At 44.4% G+C, this 22,244-nt stretch overlaps 1 protein-coding gene across 1 annotated transcript in view; it reads left to right on the forward strand.

Moving 5' to 3' along the window:
* Positions 1 to 10,746: 10,746 nt before the first annotated feature.
* TAOK1 (TAO kinase 1) overlaps positions 10,747 to 22,244 on the forward strand; it is a 69,181-nt gene continuing 57,683 nt past the window's right edge. Inside the window, exon 1 of the mRNA XM_080629995.1 lies at positions 10,747 to 10,946. The gene's annotated coding sequence lies outside the window, so the exon portion shown is untranslated. The remainder of the gene's footprint in view (positions 10,947 to 22,244) is intronic.

Consider the following 22,244-nt stretch of genomic DNA (forward strand, 5'->3'; position numbering starts at 1 on the left):
TGTGTACAAGCACACTGACTCAGTCAGTGGCAGAGGATCTGCCCAGGCCTTTCGTGCTTTTGTCCATCTCTTGCTGTATCACCTTAGTCCTTCCCCACCCCTTAAGACCTCTCTCACATCAAGGCTGCTTAGATAATTAAACTGCTGCTGTTTCCCCTTTGTTTGCTCAGTTCTACCTGCACTGAACAGCAGCAAAAGTGCTCTCCCATTGATGTCACCACTACCTTTAAGAAAAAAAGCTGACCTGTAAGCTATTTTTAGCCACGTTGTAAAGTTGTGGAGCTATTTTGGTCACATCTCTGTACTGGAAGCTGCAGGATGCTGACAGGCTCTGTGTTTGCCTTGGGAACAGGGACTTAAACTGTGAATGAGAATGGCTTGTGACTTCACACCAAGGCTTCTCTGCCCTTCCTGTGTCATAGGACTCTTTTACACCAAGACTTGATTCCTCATCAGTTTAGAAGAGCAACACATCCTCCTGAATTCTGCTGGATACCAGAGGCTCTGTAGGGCCTTTGCAGTACTGTCCTTTAACCTGCACTGCTTCTAGGTCTGCAGAGGGTGCTGCTTATTCTGTGAGCACCCTGACTCCCATTTGCCTCACTCCCTAGGAGGGGAAAGGTACAATTATGAGTCCACAAAGACACTGCACAAGATCTTATCTACCTTCCTCTGCAATAAGCGTTAGGCCAGTGCCTGCAGACAAGTCGGATGCATGTAACTCTGTAGAGGTAGAATGAAGAGCAGAAAGGAACCATTTGCATAGCAACATGTTCTGCATACAGACTAATGCCTGGGAGCTCTGAGGTACACCCAGGGCACCAGGCAGAAGGTGCCTGGTCTAGACAATTGCTTTCTCCAGAGTGCCCAAGGGTTGGTTGGAAGTTTGCTGGGGCTACGTAGCAGGTGCAAAGCACAGGCAGAGCAGAAGGCAGAGCAACTGGATTTAACAGAATTAAGCCCATAGATACAAAAGGAAGTTTGAAGGATATGAAATATGAAGTAGATGAAAGAAAGGAAAACATTGCAACTGGTGTGTTTAGGACGGGGTGGATGAGTCAGACCTATAAAGGAAGAACAAGGGAGTAACTGTGTATGCAAGTTTTTGAACAGCTGTTAGCCTGAGAAAACTCCTCTTAGGACTACTCTTAGTAGTATTTTCTCTTAGATGTACTGCTGTCTTCAGCTATAGTTCACGTCTTCCCAAGGCACTTCAAACAGTGAGTAGTACTAACAGTCGCGCACTAATCTTGTCTCGGACAAGCCCCTCATGCAACAAGAGGAACCAGAATTTCATCAAGTCAAGGTCTATCTCACATATTCCCCCACCCCCAACATTTCTCTGAAAGCTTTTTTTAAGAGTTCTCACACCAAAACCTACATCCTGTTCCTAAGGTGAGCCACTCCTTACTCCACTGACGCAACTTGCGCCTGTTTTTGTGAGTCAGCACAACCCACATATCTCCTCCAAGCAGGACCAGCACCTGCTATAACAGGATGGACCATGCCAGGCAAACACTAGCAACCTGTTGCAAACAAAAAGTTGATTTACAGAGCATCACTGTATTTCACTGGGTATTTCAGTGGAAGGAGCTGTTTTATCTCATCTGGTCCCAGGCAGGCATTAATCTGTGGTATATACACCACAATCCTCACGCCAGTGAAATCAGCTGACCATTAACTAATGTTTTATGACATGGAAATTAAAACCAGCTTAGGAAGAATGTAACTTTTTAGTAAATAGGTGGAAATGGCATGGACTGAATAGTATTGTTTAATATGTTATTTTAGCAGGACAGAATGGAAGTGCTGCTGTCCAGCTCAGACACAGAGCCATGTCTGCAGCAATGTATCAAGACCTGTTGGGTCAAAAAGCTCGATGAAGCGTTCTGTGTTTGAGCTTCCCCCAGAGAAGCCCAGCAGCAAACATTCCATAGTGCAGACATTTTGGTGACATGAAGTAACATAGCAACATGTTGCATTCTTTGCCTGCCCAGCTTCAACAGCCTTGTTTTGGGACACTGGCGAAGCAGGGTAAGAAACACATCTGATAGAATGGACAGAAAACCTCTCAGCTCCTGCACGGTAAACCCATGTTTCTGCTAGCAAAGCTTTGCCAGTGTGGGGAGTTGTACTTCTACCTTTCATCACCTTCTAGATACTTATATTTCATCTATTTTCACACAATTTATCTTACTGTGAGAGCATTACTGGAATCATTACTTGTCTCCACCAATTATTTAATGAAAACATCCTATCACCATCTCCACAATGCAGAGATTTTACCAGTAAACATGAAGAAAATGCGTTTTTAAATATGCCTACACCTGATCTATTTTCTGGTTGGAAACACCAGGCGTACAGTAACAAATCACAGGCAGCTCACCCCATATACGTAGTCAGAGGTCGCCAACCAATTGTGTGGATCCAGGGAAGTGCACATCATACGCGTTCGCTGACAACTGCAATTGTTCCGAGCTTCCTCTAGGGAGTGCAGTCGTAAAGGGAGAAACGAAAACTGCAGCACACATGCCAGCTGGTAATCAGTGACTCAGGATATTCAGGCCGTCATAAATGGTGTCTGCCCTTTTCCAGCTGAATACAGGGAGCAGCAATGAGGTTTGAGGTTGATGTAAGAGCAGAATTTTACTAGAACCCGAGGTGTGCTTTAGCATGTGAAAGAAAAGTCTGCCAAGATACTAAAAATCAAGAAGTAAATTAAGCAATAAGATTTCAAATACTGCATCAATCATTTAACCCAACACAACCATAGCTGAATGCAGCATGGACAGCACTGCTATGGGGCTTCCATCTCTTGCCCACTAGTATATCATGCTGTGTATCCATCAGATCATCCAGGGAAAGCCTGCTCAGTCACAAAACATCATTCAGGAGGCCTTGGCCTCTGTGCAAAGAACAGCAGAGACACATTCATTTCTAGAACTAGATGTATTCTGTGTGTATGTGCACATCTCTGTACCAGAAACTGGGCAGAGCCACCAACTTACTTCACCCCAGATTCACAAAACAGCAAAGCAGATAAGATCTGGCTGATCTTCCTGGTGAGGAATCATGGATTAAAAGGCATAAGGTTGACTATTTCCTCCTTACAAGTCACATGCATGCCTCAACTCTACAACCTTCTATATCTTCCCCGATGAAGGACCAGAACATGAAATGAATGTGCTCAGAACAGGATCTTAAACCCCCCAAATGAAATCCATATTCCCAGTCTTCAGAAAACCCTAAGTAATCCCTTAGTGTCACCAGGACAACGCACCTTTAGAAGTGGGGTGTCTTTTTGTCCCGCCATACCAGACATTCTCTACTTTTCTAGGTAAGTGCTACATAAGAAGCTATTGTCACAGTGATTAGGAGATTGCATAGTGATACACTGAAGTAGAGATCTTCTGCAAGATTCTTACAGGGTGCCAGGCTCTGGGGTGCTCACTGGAGCCAGAGAGGAGCAGCAGCTCTGAGGACAGTGGGTTTGGGAAGCCAAGAGGCAGCAACCATTGCTGCTTATGGATAAAGCTGCTAGGCTGACACAAACGTTGCCACATACAGAAATCATCTACAGAAAACTGGAAGAGATATCCATGTATTCCAAGCACAGCAATCAGACCAGTGGCCAGGGATTTCACTTTCAGCCCAGCCTTCAAGTGGCCACAGATACCTGTAGTGCAATGCTGGTCTTGTGCTTTTAGAGGCTAAAAGTTCCCTCTGTGTGTGTTACTAGATGTGGGTTCTGCAACGAAAATGCCAGCAGATTGCTCAGTTTAGGTTGAACAGCATTGCTAGTATCTGCTAGTATGTAACAGCCCATGGAAAGGGGGTAGAGGCACTGAGCACAAGCTTCATGTTTACTCAGCAGGCACAAGCTGAAGAGAACCATCTGATTTCTAAACTCCTGTTGCCTCCCACTTTTTGTCTCATCTTCATACTACATATAAGCTACACATGAAAGTGGTAACTTTCATGTGTAGGTTATACATAGTATATGTAGAAAGCCGACTCACTCACCCACTCCCTTTATTATAGCCCCTCTTGCTGTTTTCTCAACCAGCCTATCAGAAGTCCTACATACTGACATAAGGAAAAAAGAGCAAAAGCCTCTAAAAGGTGTGATAAATAAAAAGGAACCATCAGCTCCTTTTCGCCCTTGCAAAGAACAGAGTACTTCCTCCCTAACCTCTCCCATTCCCTCTTAAGCACTTATTTCCTTGGCTGTCTTGAATAGTTACAGGTGTTTATTTAATAGAAGCATGGGAAAGGAAGACTTATTAAAGATGCTCAGATATCTGTATGAATATTCCTGGTGAGGACACATTTGGTTTCTAGGAGGATGTTGAGGATGTATGCATCATCACAGTCTCAGAACTTTATTTTCCACCTATTTAGGATTCCCACACTGGATTACAACCTGCCTTCACATAGGAGATGAAGCTTTCAATGAGGTCACACCAGACGCTGACAAGCACTGATGTGTGAGTCATGCTGCAGTAGCCAGAGATACTAGCAACAGATTTGTTAATCTATATGCAGCCTAACTCTTCTTCTGGTCTATTCAAGAGTGGCTCAGAGACAGGTGACTGCTGAAGAGCAAGGCCATATTTTCACAACTGCTTTATGGATAAGAACCAGATCCTTCCAACAATGCAGAGTGTGTCATTTTACCTGTAAAATGGAAAATCAAGATCCAGATGGGGTCAGCAGTAGAGCTGTTCATTGGAGGTCACTGGAAAAGCCACCATGCTAATAAGGTATCTAAGGGTTTCCAGAAGAGTTCCACCAACTCTTGCTCCAGCAGTTTAAATCATGTCCTCTAGCAAACTGCTCTTCTAGAGGCTACATACCTGTGCCAGGCTCAGCACCAGCCAGTCTAGCACAAATGCCAGTGTTAGGCCTAACAGCATTGTTACAGCTAACAGCATTGTAAGGCTTGGACTGAGCTAAGACATCTACCAAAAACCAGAAGGGTCAGGCACAGAAACTCACTTCTGCTGGCTTTGCTACAGGAGAGAAACCTGTGGAGAAGGACTAGATCAGACAACAGCAACATCCCGAACCACCACAGCAAAATTCAGTAGATCTTGTCCATGAAGCGTTTGGAAGTGTGACACACAAAACCATGGAACAAGTGAGATATGGGGACTGAGTGCATGACAATGGAAAAAGTTTCTTCATTTTGGCTAAACTACTGGACAGCCAGAAAAAGAACCAATAAGAAAGGAAAGAGACAAAGGAAATTTAAAAAGTTCTGTAGAGGGAGAACAAAGAAAGGAGGTGCTGTTGTATTTTCATTGTTAGGGAGCTATAGCAAGCTTCCTAAGTCAAGCAGAAAAATAATTGTTTAAGACTTCTATTCAGAAGACAGTGTGAACAGCAAATGCCAGTAGGACAACTAACAAAAGGTGTCTCTCAGAGAAAGCAAGCCACCTAGAGATTGCATAACTATAATGAATTTCCTCCCAGTTTCACATTATTAGTCACCTTTCACCCTTCTCTGCCAAAGGCCTCTTCTTATCCATCTAGCCAAGGGCCAGAGCCAAGACACAAGCCTTTCCTGTCCTGCTTCTTTCCATCAGTTGCTCTTCAAGGTCAAGGGTTCCACAATACTGATCCTTGCTGCACAGTCCAGGCATTTTGAACCAACTCCAGAGTAAAACCCTTTTCAGTCCTGTTTTGATGAACAGATAGTCCTTATACTCAGTTGTCATGGCCTGGAAAAATGGCTTTTGGACCAACATATTTTGATTTTGCTGTGAAAAGGAGTCAAGAACATTGTTATCTATGACTGTGTTTAAGAGGCACCCCAACACCCCACTTATCTCTAAGGATCTGATCTACCAAAGTGCATTGCCTCTTGTGCTGTGTCAGTCATGATACTTTGCACTGATATTCTGGAAGTATTTCCTAGCATCAGTTCATTTGGCATTTATGTTATAAGCTATATATTAAAAAAGGCACCTGAAAAAGGACAGCTTAATAAGCTTACTGTTATTCTGTTGCAGAGAAAGATAAAAAGAATTCCTGGGTGTCCCTGAGCAACATAAATTACAAAAGACCCTGAAAGAAATCAGGGGAAATGTACATCTGACAAAAGAAAAAAAGAATTCTTTTTCAAGTTCTGAAAACATTGCAAAGCAAAAACATTGCAAAGATCCATCAAGAAGCCCTCACCAACAGAAGACATGCCTACCTAGAGTCCTTTGGAAACCTGATTGACTCGGGTGGAAATGACCTACTGGCATTTATTTGTAATTGCCCAGCATGGCAGATGCCGAGGAAGGAAAAGCTGTTGAGTCACACTGCAAGCCACTTTTCCACTTTGGTCTGGTTGCCCAGAGGGTAGAGTGGGACAGTCAGAAAGCTGAGATTCTGTTTATGCCTCTGACACTGACTTCCCATATGACCTTGGCAAGTACTTCTTCTTGTGCCACTGTTTCCCCATTTCTTAATAGATAAAACCACTCCTTTGACTCATGGGACAATGATAAGTGCAGAGCAAGGAACACGTTTATTTATCTAATAAAAGACGAGAGAAAAGAGTGAAGTATTATTATTGTTGTGCTATAATACAAAAGCAGTTATGTAATAACATCAGTATTGCTTCATTTTTGTCATTACAACATCACAACCCATCAGAGGGATGATGTCTGACATGGCAACTTCATCCCAGTGAAGGTACTGAAGTTTACCTCGTTGATACAAAGCCAGATTACAACCATGTGGAAGCCTCTACCTAGTTTATTTTGACCAGCCTTTCTCTAGAACATGTTTTTCCTGTATAACCTCCTAACCCGTAATAATGGCCCAAACTGCAGGTTTCATGAGCTAGTAAAAGCAAAACAATTCGTTGCTTGTGCATTTCACAACTAGTCACACACTAAAACACACGAGTGCTTATCTTTTCTTGAATAGAGGAGCTGAAAGTTAGTTTCTAACTCAGTACGTAAAACATACAAAGGGCACACTCTAAAGCTCTCATTGCCAGGAAAGAAGTAAAAAAGAAACCTCTAATTTGCCTAAATTACATTCTGCTTGCATGATATCAAAATGCCTAAACCAAAACCATTGACAATTGCAATTCATAACTGCTATCACAATTAATAACCAAATTTCATTAGTTCGACAATTTATTCTAAAATCTACAATTGGCCATCTAAAAAAGGGTCAGAGTAAAGCAGCACGTGGACTGGAGGCTAAGGAAGGTAGGACTATGATTACAGCAGCTGAAACTCTGCCCTAATCACACTCTTATCTTTCTTATCTACTAAAGTATTTATAAAGCAATGATTACTGTACTAGGCACCATCGCTGCTCCCAGTTAACTCTGAACCAGCACCTTTGTATTGCTGTAAGTAGTTTATACTGCTAAAGGTGTTGTCATTCTGCTGAGACAGAAAGCCAAGCTCCTCATCACTTCAAGTCATTACAAAAAGTAAACTATGACACTTCTGAAGAAGTAGGGGTGTTAACCCCGATGTCCTGGCCAAATTCCCAGGTGGAGTAATTACAATGTGCCTTGAATAAATTCTTGCCACAGTTTCCGTTGGACATAGTATTGTTCTCTACTTCCTCTCCTACGATATTATGGAGTGCTGATGCATGCTCTCAAAGGTCCTGTCTATGCTGGAGTGTCGTGTGGGTCTACCCCACAGCCAGCTCTGGGGCAGCACATTGGGAATGATGTGTTGAAACCCTTTCTGCCTGGCAGCTGAACCTCTAGGCAATCTGCAGTTTGTATTTACTGATGTTCTGGCACCTCCTTCTGATGGAATTAACTTTGGGTATAGCTATTGGATTGGCAGACGGGTGCAAATCCCAATGCAGACATACGTAAACCTGTTTAGTTCTTTAAATGAACTAAACTTGCACCAGGAAATCAGCAAACTAAGCTAAACTAACTTTCTAGATGCCTACCATGATCATCTGAGAAGGCAGCAAGAGCATGCCTAATAGCACAGGGCTAGAAAAGCACACTAAAAGTGCCTGTTTAGCTGGCGACAATAAACATCATAGTTTTCATATTGGCTGTTCCTTCAGAGTTTCTGCTTATTTTTGAAGCTATCACTGAATAAGGATCAAATGCAAATCTAGTGTTTTCATTAAAATACTTGATAGTTAATGGTAAAGCATTACTCACATTTTTCTGCAGCTGCTATTAGAGACGCTGAGGATTTTTACCTAGAGCTATCATTGCCTTTCTATATGTGTAACAGAAACAGCTGAGGCCCAGCCTCTGCTGGTGCTTGCTGGGTTAGGTTTGCAGACCTCACTACCTGAAGCTTTTACTCTCATCATTCATGAGCTTTAAAGGCAATTTGTCTGCTGGAAAAAGTACAAGATTAAGATTCAGAAGAACCTGATTCTCAATTCCACCTTATGACCCCATGGGCAGATCACTCCCTCTTACTGCTCCATTTAGTTCTCCTATTGCAAAAGCAAATGATAGCCACTCTTTTCCAAAACAAGTACAAGAACAAATTTATACTGATAGACCATGCTGGGCAGATTCAGGTCAACCACCATTGTTCTAACATGAAAATACAAATATTTACCTTTCAAGTTTGTCCTTAATTTCCCCCAAAGCATGCCTCCAAACCCATGTTATTCTAGAAAGACAGAAACTGTAGTTTCAGAAAGTGGAGGGTTTTATTTTTGTACCATTACAAAAATGCCTTTTAACTTGTCAAACGATACGCTACAAATATCTTTGGCAGATGAATGAAACCAAGTTTCCTGTCATAGCTGCCAACTTTAAGGTTGAGATAATCAGATAAACCTTTAGTTTGCCTTTCCCCAATAACTTACAACAACATATGTTTGAAGTGATCCACACTTGCCTTACTTTTCCCATTGGGATTTCAAAAGGCAAAGTATTAGACTACTATGTGAGAAGTTTGCAGAACTCTTAGATGTGGTCCACAATTATTACAGCCAACCTCTGTTCTCCTTTTCCCTCAGGTTTCCCCCATCCCAGGTTAAACAGTCCCCAGTAGCTCTGCTTGTTGAAAGGTGAAAACAAAGTTTACATAAATAGTATCCAGCATCATCCTCAATGCTTGCTTTACAAAGCCTTTTTACAGGTACAAACAGGTATAAAACGCCTGTTCATTTATGGGAAAACAGGAAGGAAATTTGTTTTACTTGTTTTATTTCAGCAGTAATTCTGGATTTACAGTCGTCCTTTTTCATATTGGAGACTTCAGAGCCATGAATATTTGCAGGGTACTTCATAACGTTGTCCCCTAAGCTATAACCCTGAAACGAAAAGTGCAGGCAACCCCTACAAACACACCTTTTACAAACTGTGTCTTACGTAACTGTTTCTAACAATTTATTATCAGGATGTCAGTGCAAATTGTTATTTTGATGATTCCTTGCCCCCATACTTCTGAAAGGGAAAGCAACTATAAACACAGGGGAGACTGACCTCAGTGATTTCCTCTGTTCAGGCAGGAGCACAATGCGCTTGAACACCATGACAAGGAGAGGTGGACTGTTTAGCATTCCTCCAGCTGTAATCTATAGTAAAACCAAATAAACAAATACATGCCTATAAGACATGATAATTAATCCCTGCATGAAACCAACTGTTATCTCTAGTTCATAGATAGAGATACCAAGGCACACAAAGGCTCAGCAACCTACCAAGTTCAAAACCCACCACAAGACCACAGCTCAGGAGGCTCTGTGCTTGGCCTATGAGATTTTCACTATTAAACATCTCTGGCCATACATGGAACACAGTTCAGGCAAGGGCAGACAGTCAGAAACGCACCCGCTTGGCCCGGCCAGTTGCACAAGAGTCAGCACAAGCAGACACCTACCACCTTCCTGGGATTATCGCCTGTAGCTGAGCTGCTCCCAGCCCTGAACTGTCTCCACTCAGCCAGATATCCTCACCCCCAGCTCACCTGCCCCAAACCCACCCTCCTCTGACACAACTGCCCCTAAGAGGCTCCCACCTGCCTTCCTTCTTCATCTCCTCACCCATGTCCAGGCCCCACCTGCCCTATCCCCAAGCCTTCCTTCTCTCTGCTCCTCCCCAGAGCACCCAGCTAAGCTTCCTCTTGCCTTTCCTCAGTTTCCTCATTCCCCTACACCTCAGCAGCACCCTCCCCACCATCTTCTGCCTCAGGCCCCTCTCACCCCTCCGGCTCCCCCCACGGGGGTTCCTCACACTCCCCTCAGTCCCCTCCATTCCCTCAACGACCCCTCACCCTAACTGCCCTGAGTCTACCCACAATAGCTCCCCCCAAACTGCCCCCTGCTCCTCCAGCTCCTCACAACTGCCCCTGCTCCTCCAGCTCCTCACAACTGCCCCCTGCCCCCGCCGCCCCTCACAACTGCCCCTCGGCCCCGCCCCTCCTCATCCTCCTCCCCACAACCGCCGCCCCCCGCCCCTCCCGCGCGTCCGCGGATGAGGGGAGGGGGGGGAAGAGGGCGGCGAAGTCTCGCGAGAGGGGCGGGCGGGGGCCGCTGGCTGCGGGCAGCGCGGAGCGGCGGAGACGGAGCAGCCGGAGCCCGGTTGGCGCTGAGGGGAGGCGGCAGAGCAGGCAGGCGGTTACCCCGGCACGGCCCGGCCCGGCCGAAGGGACCCGCTCCGCCGCGGCAGGCACGGCCGGCGCCGCCCGCCCTCCCGCACGCCGTGTCCCCGCGGCGCGGCCTGGCCGCGGTTCGGCGAAGCGGGGCCCAGGCGGCGGCGGCGGCCGCGGTGGTTGGTGGTGGCGGCGGCTGGGCGCTCCGCCGCGCCTGCCCTGCCATCTTAGGTGCCGTGCCCCGCCGCCTTTGTGCCCGCCGCGCCCGGGCACCCGCGGGGGCCGGGCCCGACGCCCCTCCGGGGGCGCCTCCCCCCGCGGGGCCGCCGCCCCTTGCCCCGCTCCTCCTCCTCCTCCGCGGGGGGCCGACCGGCGCTCCCAGCCCGGCTGCGGCGGAGGGTAAGGCGGGCATCGCGGCGGGGGGCTCGGCCGGGGCGGGTCGGCGGCGCCCCCGGGAGGGCTGAGGGAGGACGGTTGAGGTGGAGGGGAAGGGGGGGCCCGGTGAGGCCGGCGCCTCCCCCGCCGCGCTCTGCGGCAGTGCCGCAGGACTCGGGGCCGAACACCGGCGGGGGAGCGGGAGGCGAAATGGCGCTTCCCTCGGAGGGGCGGCCGCCGCCGGTGGGGTGTTCCCCGCTGTCAGGGGCCGCCACGGGCCTGGGGCTGGGGCCGGGGCTGGGCTGTCGGCCCCACGGGCCAGGCGTGCCCTGCGCCTCGGTCCTTTTTGTCTGCACGGTTCCGGTGGGCTTCGGTGGACGAGCCCGGAGCCCCCGAGGGGTTGGGGGGTCCCTTGGAGACCGGCGGATTCCTGTTTTCCCCCCTCCCTTTTTTTTCCTCCTTCCCCCGAGATCCCTACCCCTCGCTCCTCCCCAAGCGGTGAGTTCTCCGTGTATATACCATTTTGTTCGGTGCTGGTGTGGGATTTGGATGAAAGTGACCTATTTTAAAGACCTTTTCTTGATTCCCCTTAGCATTGCATGTGGCGGCCGATTCCGTTAGCCAAATAGCGTTTCCCAACCATTTTAATTTGTCAGATTAAAACATCTCATGGAGGCTAGGTTTCTGCAACCCGCGTGTGGGTATGGCTTTGGGAATACCGTTCCCCCTGCTTTGCTGCAAAGCATCTTTGGAGCATTAGAGTTCACCTTTGTCACTGTGGAAGCAGAAATAAATATAAAGGCGATACCTGGGCGCCTGGAACATGCAGTTGTACCATTGTGTTGGGCGCGGTACAAGAAATGGGGAGGGAGAGGGGGGGAGAGAACCGGGGATTAAAATGGTTGTTGTCAAGTGTAGATCTTTACGTGCCTGAGGAAAAAAATGACAGAACGGTATTAGCCTGGAGGAGTTGAATTTATTTTCTCAGGAAAAACCCTTCGTGTTGATCGTGCCTTGCCTCTGCTGCTTATCATGGCATGGAGTATTTCATTAGGTGGCATTTTAGTGGCTGAGTTGGTTAAATAGCAGTTGCATTAACTAGTTGAACAAATTATGTCCTTCACCTTTGACTATTGCATTTTGAGAGCCCTTACAGCAGTGTGTCTCTGCATGCCAAGGATGGATTAATAAGATGTTACCTAAGGTTTGGATGTTATTGATTCCTTACTATTAGTGCTATTTATAGTGCATTTGACATGGCTCTTGTTTTATGTATTTGGATAAAGGTTATCGGCTTGGAGTGCTTCAAATGGTCCCAAAATACCACCCCTAAGATTATATATATATTTATATTGTGGAACAGTATTGTTGGATCATCAGTGTCTGAAAAATGGCTTTAATAGACAGCACATCATACTAGTGAAAACATGGTGGAAAGCTGTTATATTTTGACACTAGGGAAGGTTTGGTTTCATGTTTCAGGATTCCAGAATAACAACTTCTGTTGCAATAAATATGATTTTAGATCAATTTTTCTTTAAATTACTTTCAGCCTCCCTGTTCCTTGCCTTTGTGCCTGTTCACAGCGAGCGTGTCATAGTTTTTGCTACTTAAGTCCAAGGGCAAACCTAATCAACGACTGGTTTGAGCCTTCGTATTAGATTCTCCACAACATTGGCCTAGTTCTGGCTGGTATGTTTGCCATTTTTAGGACTCCTCTTCCTTTTATCTCTAGACTGAAACACATTGATAAACTTGAACCTTAATTCATCCTTTGAACTTGAGAGAATGTTTTTTCTCCTCTGCTAAGAATGTCTCACTGAAGAGAAAGTGATTGTGATACAACAGCTTAAATTAAATTTAATCCTCTGGAAACACCGCTGCCTGAAGTAAAAACTCCTCGGATAGTTTGATATTTTTCTCTTTTTAACTAGACTGAAATTAAGTGCTGCGCGTAGAGGATCAGATGTTGGCATTAAAATTATGTACAGATAAGGTGACTTAGGCCTCAAGTTAGGCTGTTGGAAAAAGTTATCTATCATCTGTCCTTCTGTTAAATTCTGCTCTAAGGCTGGAGGATTTTAAATGCTTACTTCCATCTAAATAACATTTCCATTTGTGCAGTGTTCATCTTTGCCTGTCCATTATAATTCATCAGTTTTTTTGTCACTGGAATAACATATTTTTTAATGAGTTGTTAGCCTCAGTTTTTATGCTTGGTGGTGCACATTAGAAGAGAAGCAAATATCACACTAATAATTACATCTTCAGATGTATCCTAGTAGTGGATTTCCTGTAATGAGGATGTTTTGTAGAGAACAATAGATATGGCAGCGAATTCAGAGATTTGTTTTAAAGATGTTGTAGGTAGCTGACTCTGCGGTAGTGAGATCCACTTGGACACAACCCTTCCACACTCAACAGGAATGTTAGGTGGTTTCCAGGTACTTCATTTTCAGGTGCTAATTCTCTTTCTGGCAAAGACGGATGGGCTATTGCTGTTGTTTCTCTCTTCTGCAAGCATATACTTCTGATCTAACTTAATAGATACTACAGTCATTTGCAGAATGTTCCTCATATAAGTTTAGTTGGCAGTAAGAATGTTTTGCCAAATAAGAAAATGTTCAGAGTTGTTCTGGTTTTCTGTGATCCAGAAAAGTGGTAAGAAGCTATGATAAATACCACTTGTCTTGTTCTGTTCTCAATGTATTTTGGTGAACACTTGCATAATCGCTAAGATCCTATCTTAGAAGTATTTTCTGTTGTGTTTTTGTTCATATTAAAATCAGGTAAACAATGTATTGTTATGCTGAAGTGGGTGCTAGCAACTACAGAAAATCTTTGGTATTACCAGTGGGCTCTTCTGAATTACAATGGTCATGGGTGGCCATTAATTTTTCTGTTCAGATATGCTATCCATTATGAAGGTTTTTAGTTTTGTTTCTCATTGTGAGCTTGAAGAGTTTAACTTCAACTCTGGACTTGAATCATCTCTGAATTAGAGTTATTCTGGGTCTGACAGCAGGGTTTCAGTTAAGGGGAGCACAGATGTCCTCCCTCACTTAACAGTGTTTGAGACAAGTTTGCCTATAGCAGTACAGAGGGATGATTTAATATCTTCTGAGACTCATGGTTGTCCTTTTTTTATAACCCGTGAATGTGTCTTGCTCTTCTCCACAAACTGCTCACTCTTGACCAACGTGACACAGGATGACACTCTGGTCTGTGCAGTCTTGTGCTCTCTGATGAGTTCCTGTTGCTCTAGAAGTTGATTCAGGTGTGTGGTACCATCCTCCACCTACCTTTCCACTTATGTCATTCTACTGGCTCTGGTCTTTGATCCTGCGCTGAGCCACACCAGCAGGAAGCTAACCTAAGGAAAAATAGAAGGAGTTTTGTGTCAGTTTGGTGATTTGAAATGGCTCAGTGCATGGTTAGGTAATGGTACAGACAACCCAATTTATATCAGTTTATTCTGCCATGGAACCACAGCTTGTTCAAAGAGAAATGTGTGGAAACAGAGGTGGTTGATGGCACTTTTTCCTAAGCCTGTAGTAGTTAGGTTTCAGGATTCTTTTTGTTTTATTGTTCTTTAAGATGCTGATTGATTTCTGTGTGGAGAAGAGACTGGAAAAAAATCCAATGAATGGAGGGTCAGAAAACCACTAATCTGCTCATGTGAAGTTCCAGAGGGAGCTCAGCTGTGCAGAGTTGTGAAGCAGAATCCTTCCTGTGAAAGCAGAACTTAAAACACAAGAACATGAAACTAGAGGTGAAGTGCAAAGTGTCTGAGGGGAAAGTGTGCCCAACATGGGAGGAAAGGATGGAGAGCTGTTTAAAAGCACAGTTGGCTTTTAAACAGTGTTCCTCCTCTTTGTCTAAGTGCCCATTTACAGTACAAAACATGGAGGCAGGAATACTTTCTGAAGGCCCTTAGAAACACAATGGACATTAGACAGCACAATGGGTGCTCCAAACATGGTTTCTTAAAGCAGTTTTTAAACAAATATTTGGTGATCACTGGAATGACAGTAGTGTTTTAATTACCATTGAGAACTTTTAATACCTTGTCAGAAATTTAGGGCATTGTTACTCCTGACTATTATTATTTTTTACATCCTGCTAAGTCGTGGTTCCTTTGCCAGAAGAAAAGGCAAGGTAGCGACTGTAAACATAGCGTGAAATGGCCACAGCAGCAGTAAGTTTTGTCTAAACAGAAAAGTTTCTCCAGTTTAATCAGCTTCCTGAGTCCAGATCTGCAGAGTCAGCTACACACCTACATTGCAGTTTAGAGGTGAGTTTTTCCTTCTCTTAGGAGTATGGTGAGGACAGTTCAGCATGAGTTACAGAGATGATGATGGCTGCTTAATCCGAGTGGACAGTAGCTAATAGTTTTGCCTGTTGTGTTGCTTGGCTAGATACAGTTTTGATTTTTCTCTAGGGGTCAGGATGGGGTGACAGCATGAGATTTACATATTGAATATTGTCCTTAGAATGGAAAAGGCTACAAATGGTTTGGGGAAAACTTAGATCTTGAGGAAAGAAGTAAAAATCACAGCCCTCTGAAGCTGGCAGGCTCCGCCGTTTTCTGTGCCTGTGATCTTCCACTGACCCTTATTACAGTCCTGGCTGCAGCCAGGCAAATATTTTCTTTAGAGTGAGATGTGATTTTATAAAAACAGTGTTCTCCTACGCTCATCAAGTGTAACGTGTTTACAGGGCAGCCTTCTATCGGGATGTAGGTGCATGCTGCCTGTGTGTTTAGTTGGAAGCTTTTGCTGCATGTCAGTTATGTCAGGCCATGGTTGAAAAGGAAGTTTTGATGTTTAATATTAATCTCAGGTTCTTGTTCATAGCTTTCAGACTGAAAGACAATGTGGGTTGCACCTGACTTTTTAAATATGAATAAAGTTGCTTTCAGCCTTTCGCTTAGTTAAGCTAAACTTCAAACCCCTCTTTTCTTCCCTTTAGTCTGCTGCCATTCACTGAGCATCAGCAGACAGTTTTTGAGGGGCTAGATCCTTTAGGAGCAGTCCTCTATTTGCTGGTTCAGCTTCAGTTCATTCTGGTCTGGCTGATCTTGTAACCTGGGGAAAGTTTTGGGATCCAGGAGCATGGGAAAGTGGAATCTGTGAATGCAAGTATGTTGAAAGGGTAGGGAACATTTCTTGTAACAGTTTTTGGCTTGTTCCCTGTCCATGTGTTCAGTCAGTTTTCCAAGCATCCAGCAATCCTTCCTCTTCCCTGACATGCTCAAAGGCAATAACAGACCCGGGACCCCATTCCCAGAGAACTGTTGTATTGGGATTTCTTGGAAAGAATCGCATGTGGGATTGCACATGGTTGTTATTTTTGCCTTCTTCCCCCTTCTTAATATGCAGTTCTTACTTCTCACCTCAGTCCCCTTTAAATTGGTGATTGTCACTCCCTGCCCCAGCTGAGGAGATGAGAAAAGAGGTTATTTTTGCTAACACTGTTTCTCAAATAGGCCATGGGTGTACGGTAAGTAGTGCAGCAACTTTCTCCATCAGATATTGGGATTTCTCAAGCTGCGTCCCGAATGCAGCACAACATGTTTCTGCTTTAGTTCTGCTTTGCAGTTGTTTCTAGGATTAGCTCCTCCCAGTTCCCACTTCCTTGTAACCCAATCTGAATAAAGATCATGGGATTTGAATGTGCTTTACTGCTCCTACTCTGCATGTTTGGGTTGTCTCTGGGTTCTTCATACACTGTACGCCGTGATCTTTGCTTTTTGGCTTTGCCTGTCGCAAGGCGCAGTTGACAGTTGTTAAAATCAGTTCTGGGCCAGCCATGATTCGATGCGATTAAACTGTGTTAAATGTGTTCCAGAACTGTTTCTTGGCCTAGATAGCAAACTAGTTAAACCCTGGTTTTGAAATCTATTTATGTATGATTCGGCTGCATACCCCTAGGTGAGCTGTCATCTTCTTCAAGGGTCAGAGCACAGGATCTAGGCATAGCATGTCATCTTCGTTAAATCCACCTTTAAATCCACCACCCTCCAACATCTCTCTGGGCTTTTTTATTACCCTTTGCATATGGAAGTCTTGTCTTGGGAATTATGTACCAAACTAACTGTAGTAATGCAGTTTCACCACCCATAAGACTTAACTGTGTTGCAGTGATATGATTTTTCCTGGCATTAGCCGAACTGGTACAAACCCCACTTTCTACTTGCTCAGTACATCCTAGTACACAGGCAAGCTCCTAGATTGAGGTTTCTATGAAGGTTTGCAACTTTAATTAAAAAAGAGGGTAACTTAGGCCTTGACAAAGTTTCATGCTGGCTTCTAGAAGTGCGTATCAAAGTTGGGAAGGAAATAATGATATGTTTCAGATGCACGGCCTTGCTAAGAATGCCAAGCTCCATTTTTATTAAGGTTAATTGCCATATAGGCAAACCCTGAACTCTTACCTGGGTTTTTGGCTTAATTTTCCTTTTTCCCTTAGCACACAAAACCCCCTCTAACCCATGCTTTGAAGTATTTAAAACTAGGTTAGTCTCTGGCTGGAGGTGTGTGGTAGAACCTCCTGTTAATTCTTGCTGGGACCTGCCCGTTTTGCAGCAAGAATGCAGGCGAACCCATCCGAATGCTGATCATTTGTCCTTTGTGGAGGATGGAAGATTATTTTTTCCTTTCATTTGACACAGTACATGGGTGAAGGAATTCTAAGGCATCTCCATCCCAAAAGCCACGTCAGGCATCCAGAGCCCTACAAGGAGTGCGTGCCCATGGAGGAGGAGGAGTGCTTGGTAGCAGGATGCTTGCTGTGAGTTCAGCTGGTTGCATGGCCATCACTAGAGATACTTCCTTCTCCCACTCTCAGATGTTGGTGTGAGCTGCTAGCCCACAAGTTGACCGTGTTCTTACCTGATCAACCTACACAGCAGTCCCAGACTGACCAGAGTCTTCCAAATTTCACTCTTGCTGACTGGGAAGACAGAGTGCAGGGTTCCAAACTCTTACAATAACCGGTGCTTAAGAAGAAGTCAATATGTTGTGCTTTTAACCCAAAATAAAATGTTCCAGAAGCAGCAAGTTCTCATCCTCCCCGTTACCTTTGATTTCATTGCAGTACTGGTGTTCTAAATTTGTTTGTAAAAACAGGACTGGGTAAAAGATTTGTTCCTGATTTGACAATCACAAGCAGAGCACTTTGGATACTAGAGTAACATGAAAATAGTTTATTTATAAAGAATGTGATTCACCTGCACTGGCTTATAAGAAGTCACAAAGCCATAAAGAGCATTTAAAGAATTATTTACTCGTTTATTGAAAAGTCCTTTTCCAAAATGCTTTTATGGTAGGTGCTTTTTCTTCAGTAGCTCCTCCCTCTTGAAAATATGAATTCACACATTATAAGTACCTTGTATTTTCCCCTGTTGCAGGAGTTGGTGGTTGTGGGTGACTGCAGGCAAGCCATCACCTGAGTTCCAGAGTCTTTCCACAGTGGCTGGTCCAGCACCAGGGTGTTTGATCCTTATTTGAATAGTCTTCCCATTGCACACCCTGGTACTGAAAACTAATTACTGTAGTGACTGTAAAGTGGTATAATCACTATGCTGCTTCTAGGTATTACAAATATTTTCATGTTTAAATAGAAATAGCTATCATTAGTATGAAGAGAAATGAAATACTAGTACACAGATAGAAATCTAAGTAAGCTATAACACAGATTATTTTACCTATGTGATGTTTTTGTACTTTTCTCTGAGTTGGCAAGATAATAATAGTAATTCCCAGTTCTGAATTTCATCCATAAATCTCAAAGTATTTTAAATGGGTGATGAATGCACATTTATTTTTCACACTTAAAAGGTGGAGATGCTGAAGTAGAGATAGAGGAGTGATATGCCCAGCATGAGTGATGACAGAGGTAGAAGAATTTGCCTCCTTGGTCCCCAGTTAACATCTGACTTCAGTATCCCCAGGTTGTAAAGCAGAAGCAGCAGTGTACAAGATGCTGTGGAGGGTGTGCTGTGCCAGTGTCCCAGATCTCTTCCTGAAAGTCTGGCCCTGACCTCCTAATAATGCAGGGGATTGGGTTTTTTTGTTTCATCATATGAGCACTATATGGATTTTTCTTCTCTTAATGGCACTTTGATGGTGTTCATTAATGACTGGCTGAAATCTTGAAATTTGTGATATTCTGTGTTACTGTGGTGTGCTGGTTGCTGGTTTTTGTTTTTAAATAAATCTGAAAAGGGCCTTTTTAATGCATTGTAAATCAGTCCCTGAACTTGATGAACAGCAAAGTCTTTCCATTTTGGGAGTCAGTCACGCACAGGGATAACTGAGCACTTCTCACCTAAGTAAAAAATATTCTTGTGTATATATAATTGCAGAACTTGGGGATTGTGTGGACATTTTCGTGGAGCTCTTTGGAGGCAAGAGTGTATCCTGTTAGCCTGTTTGTGCAGTCTCTACTGCTGCTCAATCTCACATCTTCTTAAGGGTCTAGTTAGTGTGTAATGCAGATGTTTTCTGTAGAAACCTGAGTGTTCTCACCTGGACAGGAAGAAGAGCTTTGAGCCCCTGTAGCATCAGTAGTCTCTAAACACTGCAGAGCGAGCCATTGCTCAGCTCATCACAAGTAACTTTCATCTGTTCTAGATTCTACTTCAGCTGTCTCTGCGGAGAGGTTTGCAGTGTTGGTATTCATTTAAGGCATATCTATGCAGTAAAATTGCAGGGGCTTATTTGAAAATAATAAAGCTAAGAATTTTGTTCTTTCACTCCTATTATTTTAAAACTAGAATAACCCAAAAAGCATTCAAACCTTGAAATTTGACTGCCGGTGTTGAAGTGTTCCATATTTTGAGACCTTGGTTTTCTGAGGGATTTTTGTACAATGTTGCCACAGCCATGGAGTATGAAATTTAGCAAGTGTTCTCCATGGTATGCTTTCAGCTTTGGAACTAATGCTACCTGTGCTGGTTTGCAATAGTTCATACCTGTTTATCATGCACATTGCAAAATCTACTTACTCATTTATATAGGTGTTGGGGAAACAAGGACGATAGGGACTAGCATGAGTGGTACGGAGCAGCATGAGTGGAAGGGAGAGTATGGTGTGAGTTGTGATTCTACTTGTCTGCTTATGTTCTGGTTAGGAGGCATCGAGCACCTGCTGATGTAGGGGTTTTCTAGATGTGATTTCATGCCTGTGGTTAGCATCTAAGGACATGACACATACGGTCTCACCACTAAAATACGTTCTGTAAATATGTAAACAGAAAATTACAGAGATGGTCCCTGTCCGTCTGTCCTGCCGAGCCTCCAGAGGTAACCCAGCAGGAGTCGGCGTGCTCTGCTGGGCCTGGCCAATAGAACAGATCAGACTGCAAACCTAGGAGTAGAATCCCTTTTCTGAGTGGAGTTACCACCTCCTTTGGTGCTTCCTTAATGTCTCATTTTCTTTCTCTTCAGTCACCAGGACAGGAGACTGAGATGTTTGGGTACCCTGTTCCAGTGTCTAACCATTTTACTGCTTGAAGTCTTATAGTCCAACTCCATAGAAAACTTCACCTGCTTCACTGAAATATGTAATTACACTTTAACCAAAATCAACCATTTGTTATGCCAGAATCCCTTAAGGTGGTTGATGAACAGTAATCAGGACTTCTAAGTTCAGGGGAGGTGTGAGATCCTGTAAGATGGGGTCTCCTAAAAATCATTTTCTGGACAGACTCTGCAAATGGGACCTGGTTAGTTGATGTTACTGTTGGAACATTGTCCTAAGTTGAGAGCAAAGCTGTGTTTTGCTGCTTTGAGATACTATTAGTGTTCAGTCTGAATGGAGCGGGCTGCTAATACTGATTAGCTTGTGCATAAGGTAGAGATGGCAATCTCCTTAATTTCATATTTAATTACCAAAAAATCATAGCAGAGAGGTACCGAATGATTCGTTGTGCTGTTCAGTAGGAACCACGTGTCCACTGGGTATTTAATTCCTTTCTATAATTCTCCCTTTTTTATTGCTGTTTTTTCATAGTTGCTGTTTAAAATTAAGTCATAAATTGTGGGGAGCAAGGAAAATGGTTGTGTACCATCAAGTCTGGTGTCAAGAAGCATCTTGGAGATTTGCTTCCAAGATTTTGCAGGTCTTTCTCACTTAAAACCTGTTATTTCTGAGCTTGCAAGTCGTGTCGAAGTGTTGAGTTCAGGTATTACATGAAGGATGAATCTCCTCATGACGTGGAGCAGTCAGTGCATGTGTGCTGGCGTGGGCCTCTCCTGAGTTCTAATAAGTACAGACAAGGTATGAATGCCTCTTTACTGCAAGAGGCGTGTTCTTTCCCTCTGCCGGTGCTACCTTCTGCGTGCATACACATCTAGCAGCTCCTCTGTCCCTGGTGCAGTATGTGCACTTCCTCTGCAGGAAAGATGCTTCTTGGAATGCTTACCTCATATGGAAGGAATAACTTTATAAAGCTTTAAGTGAGAGAGGCTTTGGACAAGGGTCTGCAGGGACAGGCCAAGGGGAATGGCTTTAACCTACCAGAGGGGAGATTGAGATGAGCTCTTAGGCAGAAGCTCTTTCCTGTGAGGGTGCTGAGGCGCTGGCCCAGGGTGCCCAGAGAAGCTGTGGCTGCCCCATCCCTGGCAGTGTTCAAGGCCAGGTTGGACACGGGCTTGGAGCAAGCTGCTCCAGTGGAAGGTGTCCCTGCCCGTGGCAGGGGGTTGGGAGTGGATGAGCTTTTGAGGTCTCTTTAAACCCAAACCAGTCTGGGATTCTGATTCAATGAGAGCAGTTTCCAATTTACAGCGACTTAAACATACTGTGTTTTATCATGGTAAAAGCCACTTGCCTGTATAACTCAAAGCCTGTGATAAAACAGGCATAAACAAGCATCAAACCATATAGTGTTCAAGATAATCTCTATAACTAAACACCTTTTAACTTGATCCTCCTTGGCCTGGGAAGGATTGGGCTTGTCGCATTCCCCATTTTGATGGGTACTGAAGGGAATATTCTTTCACCCCATGGCACCTTTACCCAGCGGTAACAGCCAGAAGCAGAGCTGCTGTCCTGAGCTGCTGAGCTGTGCTCTGAGAGGGAGCTGAGCCCTCCTCTTTGGGTTTAGGTTTTTTGGTGGATGTGATGTCATCATTCCGCGAGGTCTGCGCCGCTGCCGCGTCCTCCAGGAAAACAAAACAGGGGGGACGAGACCTGAATGTCAAATGGAAAACACAAGCAGATCTGATTCTCCCTCTCCTCCCTCCCCCTTTTGCTTTGAAAGGTTCAAGCTGACTTTATACAACAGGAATTAGCTTCATAGAGAAAAAAGAGAGCGGG

The sequence above is a fragment of the Psittacula echo genome (assembly GCF_963264785.1).
Source record: "Psittacula echo genome assembly, chromosome: 15".
Classification (NCBI taxonomy): Eukaryota; Metazoa; Chordata; class Aves; order Psittaciformes; family Psittacidae; genus Psittacula; species Psittacula echo.